Source organism: Netta rufina (assembly GCF_964035555.1).
Source record: "Netta rufina genome assembly, chromosome: 13".
Lineage (NCBI taxonomy): Eukaryota > Metazoa > Chordata > Aves > Anseriformes > Anatidae > Netta > Netta rufina.
Window position 1 is genome coordinate 10,466,536 of NC_140136.1, and position 12,901 is coordinate 10,479,436.

Here is a 12,901-nt window from a genome sequence, read left to right on the forward strand (position 1 = left end):
AAGCCATTCAAAGATCTAGAAGTGACAATTAAGGTAATAACTGAAAGAAATAATAATTAAAATATTTAAAAAGAATAGGAGCTGGGCAGTCCATGCACTCTGTGGTGGCAATGAGTGAGGTGGTGATGGCTCAGGCACTAGTATTGCTGAAAGCTATCACCATGCCAACCTTCTCAGCCATTTTGCTGTAGAGCTCTTCCAAAAATGACAGTGGGAAATAGGAGAGGTTTTTTTTTATGTGTTTGGGTTTGTTTTGTTTGTTACTTTTGCTAGTCTCCAGAAGAGCAGCAGTTACGTACTCAAGTAGTCCAGGACAGAAGCCTAGCCAGGCAGTGCCCATCACCACCGCGTCCCTAGCACCGGGAGCAGAAGATGGGCCTTGCTCCTCTCGTGCCCCTGCGCAAGGCACAGCAGGGGTGTGCTGGTGGCACGGGGCCTCAGGGCCTTGCTGCATGAGCGGCACAGCCTGTCCTCGCCCTCACTATTGTCACTGTGGCCAGCATGAGGGCCAGCTTGGGCTCAGCCACCAGGGAGCAGCTCCCCTGCAGGAACAAGGACTGTAAAGCTGCCGAGAAAAAGGTTCAGTCCGGCTTTGTGTCTTTCCACTGTGCAAGTGGTCTTCAAAGGATGTTTCAAATGGAAACATCTTTGCTGCTACTTGGTAATTGCTGTACCTTACCCCACACAGCATTCATATCTGTGCAGTGTTTTACTGAAAGTTTGGCAAAACACAGTTTTTTGGCAGACATAATGCAGCCCCACATGTGTTGTGTAGGGGAACTGTGGCTGTGGGTGGGGACACAGGGCCAGGAGCTTGGTGCTGGCTGGATCCCCGAGGCGACTGCTCCCAGGCTCTGGTGTGGTGGCTGGCATTGGGAGCCAGCTGCTGTTGTCTGCTTGACATGGGAAACAACAGAACCCTGTCCACCCAGTAAGTTACTGGCCCATTTTGAGTCTGGAGAGAAAACGCAGCCTTCTGAGCTGCTGCCGCATGCAGGGGGTGGAGAGGGGCGCGCTGTAAGAGCGGCTGTAGCTGCTGTTAATGGTGCGATTTGCCTGCCAGCCGAGGAGGTTATTAAAAGCTTCCGTGTTTTATGTTTTCTCTGCCCATATCTGTATTTTACTAAAATGTGACATGTGAAATGTAGATTAGGATAGATCAAAACCAGCCAGTTCTGGGAGTGTTGACTTAGATGTGGATGCCTGAATTTTTTCAAGCTTTAGGATACCTTCCTGAACAAAGGAAAGCTGCCCAGCCAGCAGAGAAAGTTAAACACAAGGGAGAAATAATTTCTTTGTTCATCTGCTGCCAAATGACAGACACTTAACAAAGCGTGCATCTAAACAAACATCTTCACTATTTTTCCAGCCATTTTTTAGAGCTGTCGCTCTTGAGACTGGTTGTGTTCTGAAGGACGGGTACGCCAAATTCCTTGGTAAAAAACACAGGGACTTCGGGGTTTGAAATGATTCCTTTTATCTCTCTGTGCCCTGCTGTGTCCCCTTCTCACCCCATTCCCCTGCCTGTGCCTGTACCCTCATCCCCCCATCCCTGCATGCCCTGGCCAGCTGGGGAGAGCAGCATCTCCCTCCCTGCACTGCGTGCCAGCAACTCTGCATATGAACAGGTAGATGAAGAGCCTGGTTGGAAAGGATACACACACCACAACAGTCAGCAGTACCGAAGGTATGCCATAAATTGAATGTCTTAGATAAAAGTAGCTGCAGCATGTTCAGATGGCTGCATCCTGTGCTGAGTGGGACCAGCAAGCCAGAATTAACTGCTCTGAAGTTAGCAGATGCTCGGGATCTGCATCGGCATAGTCACAGCTGGAACTGGGCTGTCTGAGGCCTGAAGTGAGGGCGTACAGCTCCTGTTGGGCTGAGCATGGCCGAAGCAGCCCAGGAGCACCGGGGCTGGGGCGCCATTTCACTCCTTCGTAGTTTTTAATAACTCTGGCTTTTAGCACTTCCACTTATTATTGCAGTGGCTGACAGGGGACCTACAGGAAAATCCAGCTTTATTGAAACTGAAAAGGTCAGTTTTGTTGAGCGTTTCCATGGTGAAAATAATAAATTAAATATATTCAGACTTTTCAGGCTATTCAGATCTGCGAGTGGGGCTGACCAAGATTTTCCTGCGAGCTATTTGAATGGTATCTTGTTGCACAGCTTTTATGACTGAGGTGGGGTTTTCTTCAGTCAGAAATAAGATCTTTTTCTTTGTTAAGCCAGATTCTTCAGTTGCTGCAGCACTGTCAATGAGGAAACCAAAACGAGGAAGGCAGCAGGGAAGGCAGCCTTTCCATGTAACTGTTTCTGTTTTACTGCTAAGGCCGGGATTTGCTTCCCCTTCCGTTCTGCATGCAGACTCCCATTGCCTGACCTGGTGGTAGGTGTTTGGAGTAAATATTCCTTCATTTGCCTCTGGCAAATGCCAATCAGTCTTGTCCATCTCCTGCTGGTGTCAGTGAGGTCTTTGCTTTGTGCTCGCTGAGGGTTGGGTTAGTCCATAATGGAGTGTGTTTTATTAGGACTGAGGCTGATGCTGGTTGATTCCTGAGGTAAGCTCTCTCTCATTTCTAGAGCATTGGGTGGTGTTTGCAGCTGCTGTGAACTCAGTAAGGACAGATATGGGCAGTGTTCTCTAGGGCACTGGACCTTGAAGCTGCCCTCCTTCTGTCTGCAGCACAAGCCAGCAGAGAATTACTGCCCCAGCAAATGCATGCTGGAGCCAGAGAGGCCGTGCCCGTGCCTCCTTTTATGATTTCTGGCACGGAGCAGCTAGCACATTTCTTGTTTGGTGTTTGTAACTAAAGGCCCAGTCCTGATCTATGAATTTTCAAATAATTTCTCATCAGTATCACGTACTTGCTATATTCCTTTTCCTCTCTGCTTGTTACTGAAGTGCCATAGGCATGAAAGTGAGGTCTTCCCTTTTTAAGAGTTCATCCTTTTCTACCACTCACTGCTAATTAGTTCTTTCTTCCCATAATTTTAATAAAACTCTCTCAGTCCCAGGGATGGTGGTATCTACTTCTGGGTTCCTCAGCTCCTGCGGCGTACAGCACTAGTGCTGTGGGAGCCTTTTTGCGTAAGCACATAAAAGGGTGTCCTATAACCTCCCCAGCAGTTGCGTCGATGTTGGAATATGTGTGAATTATTTAAAAGGTATAGAAGGGAGAGCTCACTGCAAAGGGGAGCCTCTGTTCCACAGTTAGGTGGCAGTCCCTATCCCTGCATCTGATAGCCGTACAATCAGGGCTGCAACATGCTAATCCTGCTTGTATTTTGGCAAACCTTGTCCTTACTGGCCTTGCAGATGAGCTACAGATCTGCTCCCCTTCCAGCCCAGGCTGGCACAGGCTGAGCCTGGCCCCAGTTCGTGCAGCAGGACCCCGAGGATGCGGTTGTCATGTTAATTCAACACCAGCCTGGGGTTTACGATCTTGGATCTGTGTCCTTCACTGTCTCCTACCCCAGACTCCTTTCTATCACATCTTCTCCTGCTCACGTTGCTGCTCACCCCTGCCTGATCCTTTTGCCACATCTCTTGGAATCACAAGAAGCTGGGAATGGCTGAGTCTCCTATTTTACTTGCAAGACACAACAGTATGTAAATTGAGGGAATTAACTTTGGTTGTTTTTTTCTTTCTTTCTCTCTCTCTCTCTTTTTTTTTTTTTTCCCACACTAGACTGCAGTATGTATAATGTTGTAATCCTTGTATAATATCCTCACAGTTTTTATAGCTCCCAGTTTTCCTATACCCTTATACCTGGCAGTTTCTGCATGCGATACCATCCACCATATGGCAGCGCGTAGCTGGCAGGAGGCTGTGCAGTGCGCCTTGCCTCACCTGCCTTTCCACCCTCCACCAGATCTGGTGGTTCATCCAGAGAACTCACTGGTTAGTTTTTCCCACGTTGCACATGCATTAAATACTCATAGCTTTTAGCTGTTATTGCTGACTTCAGAGGCATTCTTCAGCCTGGACAGCTCAGACCTGTTTCATTTGGCATTCATTGCAGCATGAATTGAAGACTGAGGAACTGGAAAACAAGTAGATTGCAGACTTTTCTTATCCACTACCACATTAAGTTTATACTCACCCTACACAGCATACAGATATACACATACTTGCTTACTCACTACTGGTGGTTTGGTTGTTTGCTTCTCAGCACAGACCATTTTTCTATTAAAATCTGCAGAAGTTTTATTTTTTAAAACAGATAAGCACCCGCAAGTTGGTATACATGGCTTGGTATACATGGCTTTGTTCTTTTCCATTTCCTGGTGACACAAGTTTAAATGTAGCCAGCAAATTCAGAATAGAAAAGACCAAACATTTTTGTGATCAAAACGAAGACCCAGCAGTCGCTGTTTTAGTCTGTTTCTTAGGGAATATGGTGAACTCTGCAGAATTATTCATTTACTACACAAATGAAATAAAACAGGTCCTTGCCCCTTTCTCCCACAGCATAAATCCAATCCATTGTAACATAATATTACTGTGATGTATAGTGTTGTAGGAAGTGGTTACAGAGATGGAAAGAAAAAAGAAATGCATAAGAATGTTACTACCAATCATTATGTACTTTACAGCTGAACCGAAGGACCTACTTTTACTCAGTAAGTTTACATGCTCATAGGAAAGACAACACAGGCCAATAGAGAGATGAAAGGAGAGGACTTATCCCTAGTGCAAGGGTGAAGAAATGAGGAACAGGGACCATGAGGAAGCTGCTCAGATGATGTGAGGAATCCATGGCAGAGCTGGAGCTCAGTGCAGAGTCCCTGTGCAGAAGCATCTTATCTGGAAGATCTTCTCTCCTCTTATTAATAATAATCTTTCAAATAAGATTTTATGTATGTTTAAATAATACATAATAACTCACCCTTCAGGAAGAGCTCAGTCCTACTAGGTACTACATCCAATTTGGGTTGGCTTAGATCTGTCGGGAACTGAGGATGCTCCTTGTTTCCTGAATCAAGCCCTTAGTGAAGCTGTTACTATTGACAGATTACCATTTACAGCTCTTTATTGCTTACTGTAGGTTTATTGCAACCTCCTTTCCTGCTTAGTTCTCCTTCCCTCACTCAGAGCAAACATAATGTACAGCCCATGTAAATATAAAACATTAAGCAATTACTGGGTTATTTCAAATGCAGTGCTAATAATACATCATTTCTGAAAACCACAGCTTCAAATGTAGGGCATGTTGTACCAGTCATCTCATACGATGCTCACTGGAAAGTGAGCTCAGCCATTACCGTTCTATCACTGAATTATTACTCACTCACCCCAGGAAACAAAGGGGAGTCCCTGAGGTTAATGTGGTTAGTAAAGCAATTTGAGGAAGCTGAGCTCATATCTGCTTACACAGTGTACTGAAGATATTTAAACAGCAGACTTCAATCTCCTGCTCTTTTCTGTCAACTCTTACATCACTGTCTTTCTTTTGTAACAACTGCAAGTGTTCTGCTGAAATAAGAAATGGTGAATTTGAGGATTTGCTACGTGCAGAGTTCCTAAGGCAAATTGCCTGGCACCAGCTCTAAGAGACAAGACATGGGTTCCTTGCTGAAAATGAAGACTCTCGGATTTGTTTGGCTTTTGTGCCCCAAATCCTCCTCAGTCCTGTCCTGTTCAGCCCTGGGCGAGCCCTGGAAGAGACCTGGCTGCTGCCAACGGGAAAGGGCAGGGGTCTGCATCTTGGGTGCTTGGTGTCTGGGCAAACAGGAAGGAAATGTTCCTGCCTTCATTAGGACAGGAATATTGCCCTAGCCGTGTCAGTAGGGAAGGTCCTCAGTGGAAGGGGGCCTGCAGTACCATCACTCTTTGATACAAAGAACCTCTCCAGAATGTTCTTTCAGGCAATAGTATCCCCACATCTCTGTCGCTGGCCCATTGAGCTGACGTGGAAATGATGGGGCATTGAAGGAAGAGGCGATGTCAACCTGCAGCTGGTTAGTGCTGGGACAAAGCCGCCTCTGAGAGGCAGGGAGATGCAGTGCTTCGGCCTGGCTCCCTCTGCAATGCATACAGCATATCTGAGGGTGTTAAATTTTTTAATAAGTGCCAAAGGCACATTGGTAGGGCAGTCTCAGAGAAGTTTGTGCTGCCTGTGTTATGCCTGTTTGGTGGGTAAACAGCAGAATGAATCTCTAGAGCTGTCAATCCAGCGCCTCCACCAGCACTGAAGTCCCTGAAAAAGATGCTTTTAAAGAAAGGTACAGATGCATTTTGCTGCGTTGGAATAGAGAGATGAAAAAAGTTAGGATGTGCTCAAAAATCCTACTTGCTGCTATTTATAGGCTTCTTCACTCCCCCAAATAATCCATCTTCTGAATTTCATTTGGTGAAACATTAAAATCCCCGCGTTGTGGGATCTCGCTGTGCAGCAGGCTCGGAGTGACTCACAGACAACACCACACTGACCTCTGCAAATTGCTGTGCCCCACACTAATTATTTCTGGTTTAATAGATCTTGTTTTGAATGGAAATGTCATCGTTTCCAGGCAGAGGCAGCTCCTCCGTGGGCCGCGAAGGCCGGGGCTGTGCCGTGGGCCCTGGGCCTGGCCTTTGCGGGAAGGCCCGTCCGGCACCACGCGCCCCAGCTGTGGATGGCAGCTCTGCTTTTTTCTTCAGCCATGATAAATTAGTTTTTACTGATGGATTTTTGGCTGGCCTTTTCCAGACACTTGGCTCACAGCTCAGCTAGTTGTCATAGCAGTAATGGGACTGCCCATGATCCCGATAAGGGGTCGGCTGGCTGACGGATTATCTTGCCCTTTTGTTTTTTTTACTTCGTGAAAAATGCACTTCTTATGTTTTCTTGAAAATAAGTGATCTGCGATTCCAATTTAGGATGCTTGGTATTTGGATGCTTATATGGGAAGGGTTGGTGTGCTAGAAAGAGATGCAAATCACGGGAGTGGGGTGTGATTTCAGTCTTTGAACCTCGTTAAATTTGGCGTGTTAGAGGGTACCTCTGGTTCAGTGTCCGTATTTACTTTGTGCAAGTGTAGGAATAAGCAGTGCTCACTTATCTCTGCATCATTTACCAATTACATAAACAGCATCTGTAATTATGTTTCATTTATTTAGGTTTTCTCTTGTGGGATTTCGTTGAGGACAGAGACTGGGACAGAATTAAAAGTACATGGCTAGGTTAGCAGCGAGGCGTTATCCCGTGCTGGCTGTGGCTGGCTGTGATTTCCATTTGATTTCAGCGTGTGAGAGCAGTCTCTGCAGCCTAATTCTTATGGACATGATAAAAGTCTTCCAAGCTGAACATTAATTGACAGGCGGTTTGGGTGGCCCCGGTAATAATCTGTAGCAGGGCTGAGGCATGTTTGTTTGTGGGGAAATAACCGAACCTGGGGCATGGTGAGGAAATCTCCACAAGCTGTGCTTGTAATGCACTTGTCTTGTGAACAGACAAATGTTTCCAGTGTCAAGCTTGTGCTTTTGTTAAATGCAGGATTTCAATGCATTTAAGAAGCACTGATCAATAGTTCTTCACATCTTTCTCTCTTTCTGATGTACAGAATTTGCTGAGCATGGATGAGAGGCACAGCTGTGAGTAACAGGCCTGCAATTCAGTCCTCTGGGAGATGCTGGCCTGGTTTGGTAAAATGAGTATTTTTTGGAAGAAAAAAAAATTCTGATAGAAACCTTAAGAAGCTGCAAAAATAAATGTTTTCAGATTAGAACTTGAGAAAATTTAAATGTTTTCAGCTTTACCATAAAAAGGTGGACTTCTTTCAGGAGGGGGAACCCCCCCACACATTTCTGCCATCTTTTGTTCTGTAACTCACCCCTCAAACACCCCCCACAGAAATTCCCCAAGGCATTCATAAAAGAAAATTAGATGGAAAAATTCCAAGCAACCTTGTTATTTACAAAGGGAATTTTTATCAGCTCTCAGTTTGCAGAAGAAAATCTCATTCCTCCAGAAGAAGCAACCCAGACATAACTCTTTTAATGAATTTCAACCACGAGCATCACTTTGTGATTTATTGGTCAAACTCTAGTCAAGACTCAGATATTGATAGTACTGCAAACAGAGGCAAGATTGGCAGATAACTTTTCTCACATTTTGCAGAAGAAATGACAAATCCTTAGTATTTATTATCCTTAAATAACTTGCCATAGTCCAAGGCTACCCTCTGTACTTAGCCAAAGCTCACGGTGACTTAGAATAATTTCACAGAGTTCACAATTTAATCTGCGAGCTGGGACTGAGCCATGTACCAGTGTACGAATATTAAGCATCCCACAAAGCTTTTTGAGACTTTGAGCAAGTTTTATTTGGCATTTTGTGTATACTAGAGATATCCGGACTAACAGCTTGCTAGGAGGGACTTGAATTTGTGTTTCCCAAACCCCAGAAACTGCCGCAGTCATGAGGTAAGTTGCTGTTTGCTTTCTCCCAGTATCTCCCATGTCAGGGATATTTGAATTTGCTCCCCTCTGAAAGTGGCAGAACCACTGGGCTACCCTGGCAGGCTCTTAGGGTCACTAAATAGTTAATTATGCAGTAAATCGCATAAATAGGGAAAAAAAGGCACTGCTGGGAGTTCTCCCAGCCAGGAGAGCCTGGGCACCTCCCTGTGGTATCACCATCCAAATGCTGATGGGAGTCAGCCTGGACTTCTCTGCCTTGTCCAGAAATGCCTGGCACGGAGACGCTACTCAGCAAATATGTCAATGAAATAGATAAATTCTCACTTTTGGGGAAGGTGGGGAGAAGTTGATTAATTGATGTTTTCTGACAAAACATGTTTTGCCAGAAAATCCCTGCCCAGTTCTAATTAGAATGCTGTATCTGGCCTGCTTGTTTTAGGCTTATAACTCTGTTTGGAGATCAGATGGTGAATTCTTACCACTGAGAGCAATTTCCTAAAAATCTGTTTAGTATTCTGGCAGTTTGCAAGATGGGAAAAAAAAAATCTAAAAAATGCTTAGGGGCAAATTTTCTGCTTGGTGCACAGGGAGTTGTAACGCAATAATTGCAGCTGGGTGGGTAAGTCATTGCACCGGAAATTTACTCCATAATATCTTGAGATTATAAGGCAAAGTGGTTTTCTACGTAAACTTTAGTTTCTTTGCCTCTTTGGATATCAACTTTGCAACTAAGAGGAAGTTGGCAAAATTTTAATGCAAAGAGGGGGAACGTGCACTATTGCTTAATCAAAAGCGGCTGAAATAGCTTAGGTAGATTTCTGCTGGTTGGCAATGTTACCATTTCTTAAAATTCATGTGGTAATTGAATCTAATGTTTGTGCTGGAAGCTGAATGCATTTCAAATGTGAATTAGACCTATGTAATGTAGAACAGCAGTGCATAATTAAGGTGTTTCATAAGTGAGATTTAGATTTGCATTAAGCACGGATTCTCAAGACATCTACTACCTTCTTGCAAAATGAACCCAATACCCTTAGAGTATAGGTACCATTTCATCATGCGCAATATTTTCATCCAGGAATTACGAAAATGAATGAGATGTTAAAAAAAATTATGGACCAGATTTTCCCTTTTGTGCAAGCTGTATTAAGAAGCTTTGCAAGTATTTGGGATGGAGAAGTGGGGAAGACAGGACTTTAGTAGGGAGGTTCCTGTAGGGGCAGTGGCATGTTTTGAGGTGAGCCACTTGATTGTCTCTGGTCTAGTGCTTAACAGGACATTGGGATCTGAACTTCTCCATGAACCACAAGATCTTTTCAGAGCATACCTAATGCTTTTTAATTTCAGACAGCTTTGATTCCCTGAGCAAGGGGAAGATTTGTTCTAGGTGATCAAGCTAAATCTAATACAGATGAAATCCATGATCCATACTAGCTGGAGATCTGAGGGGTCTCAGCACCCACTGCTTGCATCTCCTGACCGTTTCCAATTGAGCTGAATTACTTGCTGATGGGGCACTGCTGAAACCATCTACATGACTGCTTGATTTTCTGCTTGTTTCACACTGGGTAGGTGTCTTGGTGGGCATAAAAACACTCTGAAGGCATTAGAACTTTCTCTAATGAGTAATTATGGACCCTAGGAATGGGGTCCATGGCTCTGAGAGGTAAAACAGCAAAGTTTGATATACGAAGCAGTGCTGAGAGCAAATGCGACTTCTGTGCTACCAAAATTATGAGGAATTAAATTCTGTCTCCAGAATGCTCTTAATTAGACATGACTGGAAGATCTGATATACTTTAGAGGTTTTGACAGCGACTGAGATATGGATAACTTGGGGTGAGAGTTTTTCTTAACTTTAACTTCCAGATTGCTCTTGGCAGCGCTAGTAAGCATGTTGAATAAGGCATTAATTTTAGTTTTAAATGTTCTCAGATTTCCATAAGCTTTTATTTTTAAGTTCCTCCTGTTCCACATATATTACTAAGAGCATAGAAGATGTATTAATTTTAAAATTTCCCTAGCTGTTAGGATATTTATTAAAACATTGTAATTTGCCAACAGAAATGCAAACAAATAATTCCCCGGTATTACACTCAAAATGTAAGGAAGACACAACCCAATTAGCCTTTCCCTATCATCATTAAATTGACATGGGAGGGATGAAGATCATGCCAAAAAAAATCATGGTTTTAAAATGATTGTGTAAGTTGGAGAAGTTCTTCCTAACCAGCACTCAGAATACAATGCCAGTGTCAAAATCCTCTCTTTGTGCAGAGAATTTTTGAAAGAACAGAGAAGCAGAACAAAATGTTACTGAGAGAGTTGTGTAAAATGCATGTTTCACTTCATAAGGGCTGCTGCAAGAATATTCTTCTGATTTTGACCTTTGTGAGTTTAACATTGCAATGCTGTGGCTGGAGCTTTGGATTCAGCTGGAGACAAAAACCTAAAAATAAACCTAATTTGTTCTAAGACAGAAACCTGAGGCCCGTGTAACTCTAACGTGCAATTACAGGTGTGCTCAGGTTCACTCAGCTGGTTCCTATAGAGAATCAGTTGATAACACTTGCAGTGTTAATTTAAAGCTGGTAGCAGAAGCTGCCAAAAGACAAATCAGGTAGGTTTCCTGCAGCTTTATATTTCTCCAGAATCCTTCTTCCAAATGAGTAGTTTTCTCCTACTGCTAATTCATTAATGTTACAGTATTGTGTGTTGCTGTTGGAATAAGATGTGGGATTTTTTCAGGGTGAATGTTACCATTATGGCTATAAGGAGAAAAAAGCAACATGCTTGCAAATCAGATTTTCATGGTTTTTTTTTTTTTTTTTTTTTTTTTTTTTTTTTTTTTTTTTGCTATGAGTTTGATGCTTTTTGGTTGGGTCTAGGTGGTTGGGTGCAGCTCCTGACGGGTGAAGGTCTAAGCAGGCTGGTGCAGCCGAGGCTGTGCTTGCTAGACCGAGAGCTAGGTCACGGTGACTGCAGCAACATGACCATGTACTTTTGCCAAATAGACACGGTTCTCATCAGTTCTTCACCTTTGTGGTGCTTTGCAGGAGTCTGGGGTTTTGGGATGCTGCGGGAGGGCTCCCTGCCACTGTCTGTGTTTTGGGAAGCTGTCTGCCATAGGCTGTGGAGCAGGCTCTCTGCAGCTGGCAGAAAAGCTCTGGGCTGAGCAGCAATCCCAAAGATGTGGAGCTAGACAGTAAGAGGTCAGTGTGAACTGGATAGTTCTCCAGCAAGGGGGCATTTTAAGTGCAATTGCACAAGCTTGTCTGATCCTAAAATTTGATTAAGAACAAATAAAATTATATTGCTGGGCAGTCAGAGACTTCTCCAAGACTACTTTAAGTCCTTGCCTGGGGCAGTCTATGAATATTCAATGTGATGACTGCTCTGGTAATATTGCAATCAACTGAACATACCAATCATGACTTTTCTTTAATCATTAACGTAGGTTGTTTTCCATTATTGTTCCCTTTGATTGATTGGCATATCTTGAACTCCTCAAGGAGTACTCCTTGAGGTGTACTCCTCAGTACACCTTCCCTGATCATCCTATGCTGATCTTGGCAATGCCTTCCTTATCCCATGATTGATTATTTGAAGTCTGAAGTAGTTGTGTGAGTACCTGCTAAACCAGTTCCAGATTATCTGGGTGGTTTTGGCTTTTCTTCTTCTAAAAACTGTCATCTTCACACTGTCTATTAACCAGCTCAACCAGGTCTCTCTTTGTGTGGGGCCAGGCACATTGGGGTCCCAGTGGAGACAGATGCCTGCACCCCTTAGGGCACTGGGATGATCCCAAATGTCCCCTCTGGGGGAGTTCCCACCTCTGCCCACCTGGGCATGGATGGGGATTAGCCCCTGCTGGGGCAGCAAGCACACTATAGGCACATGCAAATTTTGTCTGCAGCCTTAGTTGGAGACAAGTGAAGCAGTGGGCTTATTGTGTCCCTTCCTGCAAGCCCCCATCAGCAGGCTGAGGGCAGCTCCTCCCCATGGGGCAGTGGCGGTACCTGCTGCTGGGGGTTGAGGCTTGTGCCTGCAGAGGCTGGCAGCAAGCAGGGCAGTCACAGTGCCAGCAGGCTTCCCAGATGTCATCCTGGCTTATCACATGGCTACACATACCCATCTGGGAGGGAGGGAATCAGAGAGAAATGGGACGGCTGAGGCACCTCAGAAAGCCATTGTTCCCATAACTGCAGCTCCTCACAGGGTCTCCTTAACCTGTTCTTATTGCCCCCTGGCCTGGTGTCTCCTCCCCAAGGGAGCTTCAGTGTTTCTTCAATACTTCACTGTTCAGAGGATTACAACACTTTTTTCTGATGTCTAACATGAATCGTTCTCACTGCCATTAAAACCAACTGCTTCCTATTTGGACAACTGTGGACAAAGAAAGTGTTTGATTCCTTGCGGCTTTGCAGGAGAATGTTAGGCTAAACAAAAATGCTCATTCACAGGGGCCATGTAGGCCCACTTCCTGGGCT